The sequence below is a fragment of the Mchenga conophoros genome, linkage group LG22 (assembly GCF_057382185.1).
Source record: "Mchenga conophoros isolate Kocher_MC1m ecotype Shallow Benthic linkage group LG22, M_conophoros_male_GT1.1, whole genome shotgun sequence".
Lineage (NCBI taxonomy): Eukaryota > Metazoa > Chordata > Actinopteri > Cichliformes > Cichlidae > Mchenga > Mchenga conophoros.
The window spans coordinates 2,424,768-2,441,411 of record NC_140546.1 but is presented as its reverse complement, the minus strand read 5'-3'; the positions used below and the strand labels follow the sequence as shown (position 1 = coordinate 2,441,411).

Below are 16,644 nucleotides of genomic sequence, written 5' to 3'. Positions count from 1 at the left end.
GGCAAAACAGACGGAGGCCGCGTCCTGCGGCGGGGCATTAATCCGAGAGTCGCTACGCCACAGCAGCAGGAAGTGCAGCGTGTAGGGGAATTCATCCCGGTGACACTTTTATATTAACAGAGCAGGGACGGCCGAACGTGTCGTGGAAGGGTTAGGGTTAGTGCACACGGGCAGGTGTAGAGCCCTCGTAGGTGTGCACGAGTCAGAGTCTCAGAAACTGAGTTTGAGAGCAAAGAGTCTGAGGAGGCTCCGGTCCAACAAGCTCAAGCTCATTCGTGCAGATGACCTGGGCGACGGTTTACTTAGACACCAGGAGACCTGGGACGCTGCATGCAGAGGAGCAGTGTGCTTTATTATCATACACGTCACTCAGACAGCACAGCCGGCCTTCTGAAGGTCTTTCAAAGATTTTCTTTGGTCTTGGGCTGCTTTTTCCCTCCGGTCTTTGTACCTGATCACCTTCACTTAGCTCTGCAATTTGAGTCATTCAGGCATGAAAAGGATGAATCGGTGTTGTGTCTACACAACAGAAGAATTGTATCTTTAGGCACTTTGTTAGCAGCAGCCTGTCACAGAAACACATCATTTGTTCTCATTTCTTTAGTTCAATCTGTGACAAATACCAAAGATAATACAGTTTGACATAAAATAGTGTTTTTGCACCAACAGGCTGATTCCTGAAGAGCTGTTAGCTGAAATGTTGGCATATTTCAGTGTCCTTAAAAGTTTAAAGAAATCGGAGGACAAAAGCAGTGTCTGAAGAAGGTCGGCTGTCAAGAAGCCATTTGTAGGGAAGGGAAACGGGAAGAAAAGGCTGAGGGATGAAAGTTACAGAAGGACAGATAATCGGAGGAAACGGGGCTGATGGAGCATCTGTGTGAGTCATCTGGGAAACACGGTGGAGGCTCCGTCAGGATTTGAGGCTGAATTTCAGTCGGTGGTGTCGGAGCTCTTTTTACAATGTCTGGAATTATTAACACAGAGAAAAGTAGCATCGCACCAGAACCTTCTGGAAGGCATCGACTGACAGCAGCTCCCTTTTTCCTGGAAAGCGTGGAGAACTGTTCCCGAAGATGATTTCAGGAAATGATAAGGAAGCTTGTGTAAGAGAGCTCAGGCCAACACGCCGCACTCTGTTTTGCTTCTATTTCCATATATGTATGCACACGTTACACAAACAGCCCATTCATTTGTACAGGAGAGCACAAATAAACACAGTAAGAGTGGAGATGATCACACACACACACACACTGGTCCCAGAGCAGAGCTGCTTCGTATCAGGTTGGTGATGGATGGAGGATGAGGTCAGTCCTGAGGGGGATCCAGACTCTGTGGAAAAGACCTGTTGTTGTCTCTGAGTGTGTGTGTGTCTCCCTGCTGCGCTGCAGTCCTCTGATGATCTCATCCACTCACTCGCAGAGCTTTAGCAACCTACACACAGGCGCTCATCGCGGGGAAAATGCTGCCGGTGATTCCCTCTTAGAGGAGCTTCATAATGTTTCGATGTTAATCTGTGACCAGGCTGGCTGTGAGTAAATAATGATTATATTAAACATGAGTCAGACTTTGTGCTGCACAGAAAGCAGGAACGAAAGTTTCTAAAGGTCAAAACTCCTGAAACGAATAACGCTTAAAATCAGGTACGCTGAACCTGAACGCTCGTCCTCTGCTCCTCGTTTCACCGCGAGTGCAGAGCGACGAGCCGGCTGCCGTAAACGCCGTCGAGCCAAAGTCTCATTTTGCTGATCTAAACGCGAGGCGTGATGCAGAGTTGGGGCCAAAGTTTCCGATGGGCCTAACCTCCGCTAACCTCCGCTCTGTGCTCGTACACACGTATCCAATTTCCTGCCAAATACTGAGCTTGCTGTGCAGCTGAGGCTGCGCTCCAGTGCTGAGTGAAACTGCAGTATTTCCTCCGTTACTTTGCATGAGCAGCAGGCGCCGGGCTCGGCCTCAGAGCGAGGGGGGAGGAGCTCGGAGTACCCCTCCTCCACTCCTCCACACTGGAAGGAGTTGGCTGAGGTGATTCGGGGATCTGACTAGGACGCCTCCCGGGCGATGGCGGTCAACCACGTCCTGCGGGGAGGAGACCCCGACATGCCAGAGGAGATCATAACTGTCACCTGACTCGGGAACGCCTCTGTGTCCCGCCAGAAGAGCTCGAGGCCCGAGCGTCTCGGTGTCAGAAAAGAGATGGATGGAGGAGCTTGTTGCTCCACCCTCTCGTCCAACATGGCAGCGGATAAAATGCTAAAATAAAAGCTTCACAAACCTGCGGGCGCCATCACTGCGGCTGGCACTCTGGCTGATTCTGAGGTCTTTACAGCAGCGCTTTCACACTGTGAACCCTGCAAAACAAACTTGTTTCTATATGAGTAAGGCTTTTTTTAGTGCATCGATCCACGCGGCAGAAAAACTGCTGAGTGCAGCCTGTAGTGAAGGCTGGCTGCTCTTTAGCTGCTGTGCGTCCTCCAAACTCAGGCTTTGCCTTCAGGCTGAAGATGAGGATTCAGTGTGGTTAATGCAAACCTGAGCACGGCACTAAAATAATGCAAAAACACACACACACACACACACACACACACACACACACACACACGCACTGAAACAAACCAAGGACTGCTCACTGTTAAGCTGCAAACCCTGATGAAGCGCGTTTACGTGTGCAGGCGGGTTTCAGCGATCGATGATTGCCTCCTTCATGTCTCCTCTTCCTGTTCCTTGTCATTGGCTTGTGCTCGTGCGTGGATGCTAACGGCCTTAACTGTGGGGTTCAGTAGTCACGCACAGCCTGGCACAGCTGATTGGCTCTGTGGTCCAAGTCACGCCATCGTTTGTGTTACATTAAGCTCAGGAGAACCTCTACCGGACAGGAAGTCTGGCACCGCTTCCTCGTTGCACTGCCGGGCGTCTCATTTGATCTCATTTGATTGAGCGCTGCCGTAAAGCTGAGCCGGGGTTAACTGTTTCTGCCACCTCCCCGCCGTGGCGACGCTGCGGCCTCGTTAAATTAAACGAGCTGCGAGTTTTCCTGCCGAACAGTCGTCTGCAGAGCGCAGCACAGCTGCAACAGCGTGTGGCAAAGGTAGATCACCTGTGGCCTCAGTCACTGCTGCTTCTATATATTTCAGATGTTTAATGGAGGGAGAGACGCCCCCTAGTGGCAAACACAGATATCCTGTGTATTAAAACTGAACATAATGAGCGAGGAAAGAGAAACAAAGTAGCCCCGCCCCAAGGCGCCCCCATATTCACTCTGATTGGACTGACTCTGGAACAAATCCAGCTGAACAAAAACCAGATTGAGCGACTTGATGCAGTTGTAAAATAGGTTTTGTTGCTTAAATGTGTTTTGCAGCCCAGGAAACTTCACATAGAAATCTCCTGCACTTAGAAAGTAATGAGGGTTCGGAAATACTGTAAAAAATAAAGAAAGAATGCCCCGCCCCCTGCACACAGACGGCCTGAAACTCAGAGTTTTGCATTACTTCAACTGATGTGCCAGAGGGGTAAACAGTTTTTCATACCAGGCTGTAAACATGTTTGTTCCAGCATGACTGACTGGTGGAGCCTCCGGTGGCCGTCAGAGGAACTGCAGCTTTGTGTTGGCTTCATTTCTCCGTGCTCAGGTTGCCGCTCGGTCTCTCCTCTGATTCTTATTTTTTCATTAATTTTTTCTGTGCTCCTCTCTCTCCGTCTCGCTCTCACGCCGTTGCTTCCTCCCTTCTCGATTTTGGCATGTTACCACGGTAACCCACTGCCTCCTTTATTGGGCCAAGTTGTGGTGCAGTTTTTAAGGCCCGTGCTGGGTTCAGACCACACAAACACAGTCGCACAACACTCAGGAACACCTGCTATCACACTCACAATCATCAACACCTCAACATGATCTGTTTGCATCTGCCATCCACACACACAGACACACACACACACAGACACACACACACACAGACACACACACACACACACACACACTCTCGATGTGATCCATCTTTAGTTTTCTCTCACACTTGGCTGACGTCTCTCTCCTCTTTCAGACCCCGCGGGAGATTACCCAGAGTGCTGCTGGCCTGAGCTTCCAGAAGATAAAGAGGAAGAGGAGAGAGAGGAGAACGGACAGAGTTCGGAGGAGGAGGTGGAGCCTCAGGAAGAGCCCCTCCCCCTCCAGTGAAGCCCCTCCCTTTAGAGGAAGTGCAGTGAGTACCAGCTTTTTATGTCACCATCCCACTACTGCTCACTACCAGAGGTCATATCCCAGAATGCATTTCATACCCTGAGACCACACTGTACCGTTACCACTGCCTGCTGCCCATTTTTTCATATCGGTCGGTCATCATCTTTCCTTCCTCTGTTTCTTGCACAGATCTTGTGGACACATTTGTTGCTGCTTTCTCTGATGGTAAATGTGCTTTCTGTCACGTATACATGTTACCCTGCTGGGCGCTCATACCCGCCTGTTAATCCTGCTGTAATTAGAGCAGACGTAGCGTTTCTGAGGAGCGCACTGATCTGACCGAAAGAAGCCGCTCTCCAGTTTTTGTGAGGTTAGTTTTGAAGATGCGTCGCAGCGTTTACCAAAAAGCATCTGATGTTAGCGTCTCTGTGCTCATAGCTACCAACAGAAGTGACAGTGATGATAGTAGCGTGAGCTCCACCTTGTGGTTCAGATTGGCATTGCATGAGAGTACAGCGCGGACTTGTTTCCAGTTCGGTTGACGTCTCGGACTCTTTGTATATATTCTTTCATTTAAAAGTAAATTGGGCTCCAACACATTTGGTGTGAAATTCACGTGTTTGCACCTGGTGAAGGTGCGTCTGCTCTTTCGTTTGGGTTGCACTTTAGTCATCGTGCAGCTCTCCACACTCGCACGGTTGTAATTATTCACACTGATTTGTGGTGTGGTTCAAAGCCGGTTGTGGATCACTGCATACATTTATTGATTAAACAGGACGGCCTCAAATATAAATTTAATTGGTTAGTTTATAACGTGTGTGTGTGTGTGTGTGTGTGTGTGTGTGTGTGTGTGTGTGTGTGTGTTTACATATCTTTGCGGGGACCAACAGTCCGTATGGGGACGAGGAGTTTTTCCCTATAAGTTTGAAGACCCAAAATGTGGTTTTAGTTTCAGAGTTCGGTTTGGGGTAAGGGTCAGGCTTAGGCATTCATTTTTCATGGTTAGGTTTAGGGAAAGCATTATGTCAATTAGATGTCCCCACAAAGATATTATGAAATATGAAATGATATGAAATGATACAGAAAATTACAGCATTATAAACTATAAGAAAATAAATACATCAGTGAATCACACACAGTATGTGTAGGAGCCCTCCTCATCACACTGATAGTGAACGTGTTGTTTCCTGTGTCGAGGATGTGCAGAGGTTTGGGGTGAAGTTTGACCCACAGATGAAGCTCGTGTTTTTTTCTCCTGTGGAAAATCGTTTTGGTCCTTTTAACAGAAATAAGTCGTAAATCATTTCTCACTTTTATTCGACTCGGTCGACTGCAGCACGCTGCCTGTTGGTTTCCATGCTCATCCTCTAGGTTTGGCTAAATGTGCACGTTTGCAGGAGTTACCTTCAGGCCCTTTGAACTTCCTGGGAGACGTGTTATTGCTCCCAAATGGGCTGAAGTTGCATAAGCAGCTGCGTCTTTGTGAACAGCTCAGATTAATTCCAGCTTTTCAAATGTAACTATTCGCTGATGTTCTCTGTTTTCTATTAACAGTAACTGAACATCTTTTAGGTCTCGAACTAAACCGTCGCCTATAAAAAGTTAATGTATAAAGTCTAAAGTCATCTTCCTGTCACTGGATGGACAAACGTGTGGATCATTTACTTTGGTGTCAGGAGCTGACGTGCTGCTCGGCTCTCTGTGGGAAACTGTTGATCTGTAGTAAAATGTGCCGCAGCCTGAAACATCACAAATGAGTCACCAATCCTGCGGTCGCATTAATTCACTGAGCGCTCTGGTTTTGATGTTACCGGGGACAATGGCGAACTCTGAGGTTAAGGTTTTAAGTCCATCTTTAAAGATTTACGTAACTATTTTTAAAGCCCGGTAGAAATGCAGCCACATAAACTAGTGCAACAGGGGTTTTTGGAAGAGTTGTGCTTGCATAACGCGCATTCAGCTCATCCCGGGTCGCAGTTTCCTTCCACAAACTGCTCTTTGCACAAGTGATCGCAACATCAAAAGCATTATAATCCAGAAACGCACTTTATCGATCCGATCAGCTGTTCATTGCACTTCGTACATTGGAATAAACGTCAGCGTGGGTTGCATGTCCGCCATTACCTGCGAAAACCAGAAGTGACATCACTTTAGGTGGGAAATGGAGTTTTGTCCCCTACAGGGTCTTTCAAAGGTTTACTGTTGTCATGTTTGACTTTCTGTACAGTTTCTCAGCTTTGAGCTCAAACTGCACTGTTGGAAATCTTTTATTTTAATGCTGTTTTTTGGAAACTGTGCAAAATAATATTTTAGTTTTCCTGCAGTTTACAGAAATGAGTGCATCTGAAAAATGAAACTATGAAGACACTCCAGATGAGTTTGCTGTGGTTGGAAACTGTTGTGTGCCACTTTTTTGCATTTACAGTTTCAGGGTAAACCTCTGAAATCTCTGTAAGTAGAAATATGTGTAAAAAATCCAAAAACTGATTTTCAATTTTTTTGTAGTTTGTTGAACTTTTTGTTTTTTATGTAGTTACTATGGACGTAATGCATACATGTCATTAAAGTTTGTGATGTAACGGTTGTGTGGATGTATAGAAACGTGAAATGCTCCCATAAATAGCACCACAGCAGGTGAAAATACAAAGATCAGCTCTGGCAGACTGGGTTGTATTGTGGCTTTAAAGGGTTAATGTGCTCTGTCCCTGTTAGATTTAATTACACGGATGTTTCTGCATTTCTCTCTTTTCTTATTTTGTATTTTTTGCATTTCATTTGTGGCGTTTCCAGTCCTCCATACAGGAAGACTCGGCAGAAGTAATCATATTTCAGAGGCGACAAAAAGGTGAAAGTCGAGTTTGCTTTACTGGGAAAAAAACCAACCTCGGTGTGAGAAACAGCTCGTCGTCCTCGGCGTTCGCCCCGTTTTTAAAGCTTCTTTACAGAAATCGTCTCCTGGTGTCACCTCTCGCTCATCGGGAAGAGAAATCAAACCCAGCCTCACATCGCTGGGCTCTGATTGTCCCTCCGGTGTCCTTCAGTCCTTCAGAAAGTGAAAGAGGAGGGCGATAAACACATCTTGGCTGAATTCAAGGCCTCGAGAGGCATTTACTCGTCCTCGCTGCAGCCTGTGCAGGTCTGACTGCGTGCCGGAGATTTCACTGTAAAACGTGTTTATTCTTCTTCTCCTGCATCACTTACTAATCAATTCCCCGCTTTCTTATTCTGCTCATGTATAATTTACAGGCTTTAATTTGCTGTGTTGATTTAAAAGCAGCGTGTGGAAATCACTGTAAAGGCAGCCGATAATGCGGAGTGTGTAAAAGGAAGAGGTGAAGAGAGGAGATGGAGGGGGCGAGTAATGGACAAGGACTGGAGAGCACCTCCTGGAGAGCGCAGACATGTTTTTGGACGAGAAGGCCGAGACACCTTTTTGTACTGAAAGAGAAAAAGTCAGAGGGGCACTTTGAAAAGATGTGACATTTAATTTCCCAAATTCAAAACAGAGGTCCTGTTTTCTGCAGGATCGCCTCTCCGGAGTCTAAAAGTGAGGAGGAGAAGGTTTGAGGGGGAAGAAATGATATTTGAGAGCAGAAAGAACAAAATGAGGAGGAAGGAGATTTGACACATGCAGACGAGAGAAAAGAGCAGCAGGACGGCGAGATGAGCGAGGAGACGCCGTAAATACAGTCGGGATGGGCGAAGGGAACGACGGGCTGGTTTTTCAATCAGGTGTGTGTGTGTGTGTGGGTGTGGCTCCTCCTCAGCTGGAACCAGTACTCTCGGTTCAGCAGGTTCATGCTGTAACAGTTTAAACATGGCAGCGTCCGGTGCCCTCGCCGCTCTCATTTTAACCTCCTTTGTAGTCCGAGCTGCTGCAGGGACCCGCCGCTGCGTCACACGGTGGTGTAATTTGGGCCGCCACGTATTTGGGAGCGTTTTCAACAAAGCTCAAGGCTCTGCGTAGAGTTCAGGGCACCGCATCTGGAGCCGTCATGGAGGACCGCCGGGGTCTACGGGGCGGTTCTCAGAGGTGTCACCGGGGTACAGGATAAGTCGTGATGTGTGCGAGGGGCGTGGCTGTGGAAGCCTGCGTCCAAATCTGACACGGATTCAGGCTCAGCGAGTAGGATGATGGGAAAGTCCAGTCCACGTGGCACAAACCAGATATCTACGACAATCCCGACAGCACCTGAAATTGAAGAGCAGCTCTGCACGACGAACCACCGTTTGGCCGCATCCAGCCGGCTGCATCGCCGTGGCAACTCGTGCTGCAGACCCAACCTGAAGGCGCGGCCGCCGACCCCAGCACCTCTGAGCACGGGCAGCAGGGTCTGATGAGCTTCAGTAACTCGTTTGTCTTCTTATGCAAACGATAACGATGACCCCGTTTGAATTGCGTGTTGATAATTAATCTTCGCCGTCAGCCCGTTAACGCGATGACAGGATGAAGCCATCATCTGCACATGTAAATGTTCATTTAATGGAGGGATGGCGTCTGTCAGTCTGTGGCGTCCTAACGATCCAGCTGTGAACAGTCGCTGGCTTCACACAGAAACGCTGCCGTCTCTCCGCGGACGTGTTCCCGTTACTTACTGGTCGATCGATAAACCTTCAAGCGGGTAACCGGCTTCGTTACTTGGGCTCGTGATGTGACCTGGCGGTGAGCGGTCGCCAGGACACGTTTTCAGTTCAGTGACGTCGCTCTGTGACGACCGGTCGAACCTGCAGATGCTGCCGGTGGCTCGGTAACCGTGTCACATGATCAACAAGCTCAAAAGTATTTAAAAAATGCAGATGAGCCAGTAAATCCCCGCTGCGAGGTCCCAGCACCTGAGTCCTAATCCCTGCGACCAGGATACGTGATCTATTTATACTTTACAGCTTGTCCTCGCACTCGGGGTAAAAACTGCGAAAGAGCAGCTCGTCTGTGGCTGATTACGCGTCCGTCCTTTGTCCTGCACAGTCTCCTTCCATTATTAACTCCATGTTTTTGTTTCAGCTCGGTTTACATGAACGTCCAGTGGACTCGTCACGCTAAGTTATTTAGACACATTGTTATATTATTTATATACACCTCCCAGCATGCACTGCAGCAACTTTCCAATTTCCCAGAAATCTGCTTTCTTTAATTCTCACATGAAAAAGGTTAAACAGTGGAAACAGTTTTGTGTCTCCGAGCAGAATTAAAACCATGCGCCGGTGTCGCCTCGCTCGCCTCCTGCTCGTTTCTGAAAGGACCGAAGTCGCTGGCGTCATGAATTGTGACGAAGTGCAGAAACGGCTGTCAGGACGACAACAAATATTTAAATAAAGACATAAAAGGAGCGCTTTCAGTGGGAACGGCACACAGCTTTGAGTTACAGCGCATGTAGGGTTATGTTATTCTAACCTAAAAATCCGAGCTGCTTAAAGTCAAAGCATCCCCGCGAGCCTGGCCGCACGCAGCTGTGATCCAGTCACTCTGAAACGCGCACGTGCGGCGGGAATCTGCGCCGAGCGCTCTGTAGTCTGAGTGGACTTCCTTCTCTGCCTCGAGACGACAGATCTGAAAGTTCTGCAGGAGGCCACATGTGTCCTGGAGTGCCTCTGTTGTCCGAGTTCTTCTGACCAATCACGAACTGGTGCACAGAGAGTTGGCGTTTGTTCGAACTCTGTTTCAAATCCATCCGCCGTCACCTGAGAACGTGGAAGCTGTTTTTGGCGTGGTCGCATCAGCACCGTCGCCTCACGGCAGTGAGGGTTTGACTCTGACCGCTGGGTTCCTAAAATATGGCTCGGACCAAACCCGAACACTGACCCTGCTGAAGTCAGAACCGTGCAGATCAGTGCGAGGTGATTCGCTCTGTGGTGACATCACACATCGCCTGATGCTGCAGCTCGGGGTCACCTGTCGATCACAGCGACCTCAGCAGCTTACTGTGGGCACCGACTCGCTGCCGGAGCCTCCAGGGGTCATCAGGGGAACTGCGTGGTTTGGTACGGCTGCCTCGGCTTCGTTTAGGCTCACCTGGTGGTGCCTGAACATCACCGGTGCGCACAGAGCAGCACCGTCGCTGACGTTCACGCCCGCCAGACTCGCAGCAGTTCCAGAGGCTGGCGTATCGCACGAAACACGAGCACTCTCTGCAGCAGCGCCGTTTAAAATATTCAGACTTTTCCAATATATGCATCTCTGAAGCCCTCAGCAACTTTCACCATTTCCATATGCATAAGATATTTCTGCTCCAGCACCAAATCACAGTCACCAGTCTGAGGAGCTGCTAGTGCAGAAAACCTGACCAACTGAAGCCAGAATTTCACCAGCGCTTGGCTGCTGTCCAGTCAGGCTTTTTTCAGCGCTTTGCTGGGCCGCAGCCAGCCTGCGGGCCGCTGCCAGCCCCACCGGGTGCTCGGGAAGGTTTGTTTTCATGGCCCCTTCTGCTTTGTTGAATGGGCTGTGTGAAGCTCGGGGGGTGGAGCACCGTGCTAACACTGGCAGGGTGACGGGTGCAGTTTGCGCACGGGTCATCCCGGCTAAAAATATTTGCATCCAAGGTGGCGTGAAGCAGCTCGAATGAAAGCATCCACCAAACGGCACGGCGCTGGGGTTGCAGAGGCGGCTCTGCACCTGATAATCCGGCGGGGGCTTATCCTCCTCGTCTTACTGGCGCCGAGACTTTGCTCGCTTGTTTTCGTGACCCTCCGGCGCTGAAACCTCATTAAAAAAGCCACTGTATAATTTCATAATGAAGGGCCTTTATCACCGCTGAGACGTACGTATGGCTGCGCGGTTATTGCTCGGCGCTGTTCTGATGCCGATCGTCGGCGAGATCATTAGTCTTAATTATGCGAAGGATCAAAATATTTAACAGCACATCACATCATCAGTTCAGCGGCGTCTAAATGTTTGAACGTTCCTGGTATGTCTGTTTATTAATTGTGGAAAACAAAGGCTGCATGATTAATGCGATGCCCTAATGTTGTGTCACTCTCTGATCATACTGTTGTTCATAAAATCGCCATCTGTTACCTCCAAATGCTGCACGCCAGTCTGCATGGTGGCGGCGGCGGCGTTTGCTGCAGAGGGGGGGGGAGCGTGAGGAGCGGTGCAGGTAGAGCGCGCGGGCTGATGGGATCTCCACAACCGCTGCTGGAGGTATCGACTACGTGGGAGAGAGTGACTCACCCTAAAAAGTCCACACACACCTGTGGAGGAGGTGTGTGTGGGCAGCCAGTGTGGCCGGGCAGATTGCTGCTCGCCTCTCTCACCGAGCCGCCGCCATCGCCAAAACGCTCCGTTTATTCGCTCTCCTATATGTTTGTTTTTGTGCGTTTCTCCACCAACACACCTGCGCCGAGCGGCTCGTATCAGAGACGTTTCACTCGCCGATGATTCACTTGTTTAGCTCGGCGCTCGTGCGATTTCTGCGCTTCCTCTGAGGTCTCGGTGTTACGTTGGGAACTTTTAGGTTGTTTTTCCTCTCTCGCTCGTCTCCCTCCCTCTGCTGTGAAATGTTTTGTGGTTGTGGGTGTTCAGAGTTGAGAAATGTGTCATCTGAAATCACATCCAACCCCTCCCCCCTCCTCTGTTCTTCTTCTGCAGATTGTTTTCTGCATCCTGGATTTCTGCAAGTGTGCGTGAAGAAAAAGTTCAGCTGAATGTTTTTAATGACCGAACACGTCGATTTGTTCGTGCTTGTCATACCTACATACACTCGTTCCTTTATTGGTGACAGATATTCTAAAATTATTAAAGGGTTTAGATCATTTTCATGAGCTTCAGCAGCTCTAGGTTGCTGCCATGTGATTGGACAATTAGATATTTGTAGTAATGAGCGGTTGAACAGGTGTACCTAATAAAGTGGCTTTATAAATGCCCGGCCTGGAGCGTCTCAGATCCATCCCATCACTGGTCTCACAGTGCGTGTTCACAAACAGCACCTTTGATCCTAAGGGTTAAACTTTGGTTTTATTGTGTATTTATTGTACTTTTGTGTCTTTAATGTATCGTTTCATAAAATTCTAACCAGCCGGAGGCGGGGTTGGAAACTAGGCTGGTTAACGCAGAAACACAGAAACATTAACTTGTTTAGTTCCAAGTTTACGGTTGGCAGGATGCGCTCGCCTGTCACTGGTTAACCGTACAGACGCTGAGTCTCCCTCCTGTGCGGAGAACGCCACCTCATCATTAACCACAAACACGGACAGACGCGCGGTCGTCCTTCCCCAGGTCTCTTCGGGGCTTCAGACGTCCTGAGGTTCAGTTTGGGGGGTTATTAAAATGTTTTTAGTCGTATCTGTAGAGCTGCGAGTAAATATTCTTAATGCAGTGACATGAATGTTAAAAAAATCCACCGCGCTGCCGGTACGAGGAGTGTAAGAGCGCAGCGAGTGACTCGGCTGACCTGCTGTGATAAGAGAACGTAATGCTGCGGTTGTCGCTGACGCCGTGGTCATCGCACGCCCACCCCCGCCTTTCATGTGAGTTTCATTTGAATTCAAATCTCAGTGACCTCCCCTGTTGTTGGTTTTTAGGTTACGCTTCAAATAACTGTGGTTACAAATATGAACGACTGTGATTTTTACCTGTCCAGCAGCCTCACCTCACACAGGTGTTCAGTACTTACAGGTACGTATACAGTACTGCCTCATTCACACACATGCTTTTTTTATATACCTCAGCAAACACACACTGAGGATGCATCGGGGGAAACTTGTTGAGCATTTTGCCCAACGAGTCTGTGACACTTCGGAGGTTGGACCACCAAGAAAATAAGAACTGTGCAAACTTGCATGTGCTTTTTAATGCTTGCAGGGTTCATAGGTCAGCACTGAAGCACAAGGACTGGACAGTGTGGGGGAAAAAAGCAGCCAATGTCCAAAGAACAGCTTTGGAAGACCTTCAGAAAGCTCTGCAGCACTCTCTGCTTCTACAGAAGGGGGCTGCAGTTCCTGGAGGGTAAACCCGAGTCGATCGCTGCAGTCTGTTCCTCGACAGGTGTTGGTGTTGATGTTGGGGGTGGGGGGAGCCGCTGGAAGTCAAAACGGGAAGCAAAGCAATCATGAAGGCTTCTGCTGGGAGTTTTTCCTGGGAACATCTCGTCTTTCACCAGCTGCTCCAGCGTCTCCATCTGTCCGATGTGATTTTGTTTTAATGTGAAAACAGCGATTGTAGGAAAAAAAACAGTCAGCGAGGCTTAATTTCTCCCAGCATGCTTCACAGGTAGATGGAAATGCCAACAGCAACTTTGCTTTTTGTCACCAGCCCCGGGCGATCGGGCGTCGGTGAAGTCGAACAGCCCACACGGGCCGACGCGTACGCCGAGCGCTTTGTCACCGACGCATCGATCGCCTCTGAGGCGCTCCTGGAAACGCAAAGAGCCACGGTTTCATCCACAGAGACTCCCGCTCTGCTTCCTGCCACAGTTTTTGGATGCTTTTCGTATTATTTTTGAACACACCCACACCCCCATCGGACGCAGCCGCTCAGTAACGTTGGAGTTTATCCAGCAGCACATAATTGAGGCCATGATGAAGTCAAGTGTTTTTCAGAGTAATGAGTGTTAGACTGTTTTAGTCTGGAAGGTAGATCTGCCTCACAGCTTCCCCCAAATCACACCCCCACCCACCCATCCATCCATCCGCAACACATTTGTTCAATTTTGTTAAGTGCCACTCAAGAGGTATTCCTCAAAAACAACAAAAAATCTCAAAATTGATTTTCTTTTTCATTTTTTTTATTTATTTATTTTCATGGGAGGTGTCAGCAAGGTGCACATTTTACACATTTTTAAAAGCTCAAGTGACAGTAGAAATGGAGATTTTAAAGGTAACTAATCCAATTACGCATGAAGAAAATGTGCTCACTGTGTTCAAATTGAAGATGGGAAACAAGCTAATTGCAGGAGAAGGAAGCACCCGAGCGACCCGCGTTTAGCCATCCTGCTAACGATCAACAAAGCACTCCATTTTTAAATGCGTCTGTCAGAGTTCACGAGAAATTCTGGTAGAAACTGGAACATCGTTTCTGAAAATTTGGATAGTGAATTTTGGAAGTGGAAGAAGAAACGCAGAATAAGTTTAACAAGAGGAAATGTCCTGTTGTTGGATGAGCCGCCCGTGTCCACTCGTCACCTCCCCCTCGCCGTACATGCCCAGTGAAACAACAGGATGCAAGATCAGTGAATCTGCAGACATTAAACTGTGAGTGCTCCACGCAGTTGGAGTTGAAGGATGAGGAGATGCTGCACTGTAACGGCCAGCAGGGGGCGATCAGCCTGGTCTCAAAACCGCCCATCACTCCCAGGATCTGTGATGTCAGTCATCACTGTTCTGAGTCAAGCGCGACATTGATTTTGTCATTTATGCACCTGCTATGGTAAAAAGGGGCCGAGGAGGAGCCTCCAGGTGAGGAGAGCGTGGAGGAGGAGCCTCCAGATGAATTCTGACTTTTGGGAAGTTGTCTCGTTCTTAAAATAAAGATTTACAGAATGACGTTCCTGAACAGTCGCCCCCTGCTGGCAGATTTAAGGCATGGTGGCTTTGCTTTTCAGAGGGCGTCCGTGATGGAGTGAGCGGGACTGACCGTGATGTCACTCATTGGTAACAGTTTTGGGATAATTGGCACTTTCTCCATCCTTTGTGCTGATTTGTCAAAGACCCCCTTTAGCAAATGAAACTGTTGCCAATCACCGTGAAACGGATCGATGGCTCCTTGTTGCTTCAGACTCGTGCTGCAGGCTCATATCCAGGCTCCGCCTCTGCGAGCTGAAAGGCGCCTGAATGCTGACCGCCATGACAGAATCGTACAAAGTGAGGTACGCCCCGATGAGCGAGCTCCTTCGTTAGCTCCTCGTGGCTGCTGACAGGAGAAGCCCGAGTGTGAAAGCCAAAGTCAGCCTGTAAAAGTTTCACCCCCCTCGCTCCAGTGACACCATCGGAAGTTGTGATCAGCAGGTTGTTAGCTTACCAGCAGTGATGTACTGTTGTTATCACATGAGAAGGTGCAAGCTTGAGCTTGGCTCTTGCCTCTTTTGGCGAGACATCAGCGTATTTTTTGCGGCGCGTGTTAATTTGAGTTTGCAGGAACGCCTCGGCGGGTCACGTGTCTGCATTCACGTTTCTGACGTGCGTGAAGGGTGTTAGCGGCTGCAGCAGCCACGTCTGAACGAGGGGAGGGAAACCTCGGCTCACCGAGCAGGTGATGAATGAAAGCTTTTAATGCGCTCAGGTGTTTTCTTGAAAACGGCAGCGAGTGTTTGGTTTCACAAAGCTGAGATCACATTTCTGCTCCTCAGAGGTGGTCCTCAGTCAAAGCTGCGATACTTCACTGATATCAAACAGCACTCCCAGTGAAGGCCAATTGGAGATAGACTGCTGGGAAATTTCTAAAATTGCTATTCCAAATTTACAAGGTGGAGCGCTGCCACTGTTAGACAGTTTAGGGAGAGCTGCGGTGCGTAAACCGTTTTAGTTCGTCTCCTGCTGTGATGCAATCTGTTACGAGCATCAGTCAAATCACCCTCTCTGTTAGAGGATAAGAAAACACAGCCGTCAGCCAAGTCGGTAAACTCGGTAAACATTATGGAGGATTCCCCAACCTGCACGCCGAGCCGAGCGCTCCTGCTCTTTCAGGCTGAGGCGGCGCGGCAGCTTTCACACCTACAGCTGCTTCTAATACATCCCCGACGTCCGGGTTTACGGGTTTAAGATTAACGCACTCGAACATATTCTCGTCGTCTGATTTTCACCGTGTAGCTGCACGCTGCTCCTCTCTTTATGTCCACTCTGATTAATCCAGAAGCACAATCTGCTAACTGCCTGCTTTGGTGAACACAGATGGGCTTTTTGTTCCCAAATATTTAATTTCCTGGTGTGTGTGTGTGTGTGTGTGTGTGTGTGTGTGTGTGTGTGTGTGTGTGTGTTCTGATTCTGTCCATTTATGGTTTCACAATTTTCATAACAACTGCAGGAGAGATATCTTGTGACAAACTAACCGAGGATGTGTGCGACGTTTTGGGCTCGAGTGTTAACCCTCTGCCTTCGTCACCAGGGCCACGAGTGAGCCACGAAGGGGGAAGAAGCACTGATGCTTTTTGTGTGTGTGTGAGAACACATTTAAAGAAGAAGCACACTCTCATCGCTGAATAATTCATGTCCGTTTGATAGATTTTCTCACAGCTTTACGGGTGAATTTACAAACTTCAGGAATTTCTTCTTCTGTGGGAACCGAATGCGGTACACGAGCCTTGAAAGGATTGCCTGCAGGTTAAACAAACACTGTCAGGACTCAACGTCTCTATAAACTCTGAGGCACGAGCACTTTCTCCTTTTTAAAAAAAAAACATATATGATGATGTAAAGACAGGAAACTGTGCTCCTCAAACATAAGTGGACTTTATTAACCCTCATTTCCAGGAATAAAAACACTCATGCTGTATGACTGTTATAGATGTTGTGAAAACTGAGGAAAGTGAAGCCTACGTCCT

The 16,644-nt window shown here is 48.6% G+C and overlaps 1 protein-coding gene across 4 annotated transcripts in view; it reads left to right on the top strand.

Moving 5' to 3' along the window:
• LOC146548505 (zinc fingers and homeoboxes protein 2-like) overlaps positions 1-16,644 on the top strand; it is a 128,900-nt gene that overhangs the window by 33,002 nt on the left and 79,254 nt on the right. For 3 of the 4 annotated variants that reach the window (XM_085261795.1, XM_085261796.1, XM_085261798.1), the window contains exon 2: positions 4,038-4,196. The gene's annotated coding sequence lies outside the window, so the exon portion shown is untranslated. Of the gene's footprint in view, positions 1-481; positions 1,104-4,037; positions 4,197-16,644 lie in introns of those variants that run through there. The other variant, XM_085261799.1, reaches the window with a different exon arrangement.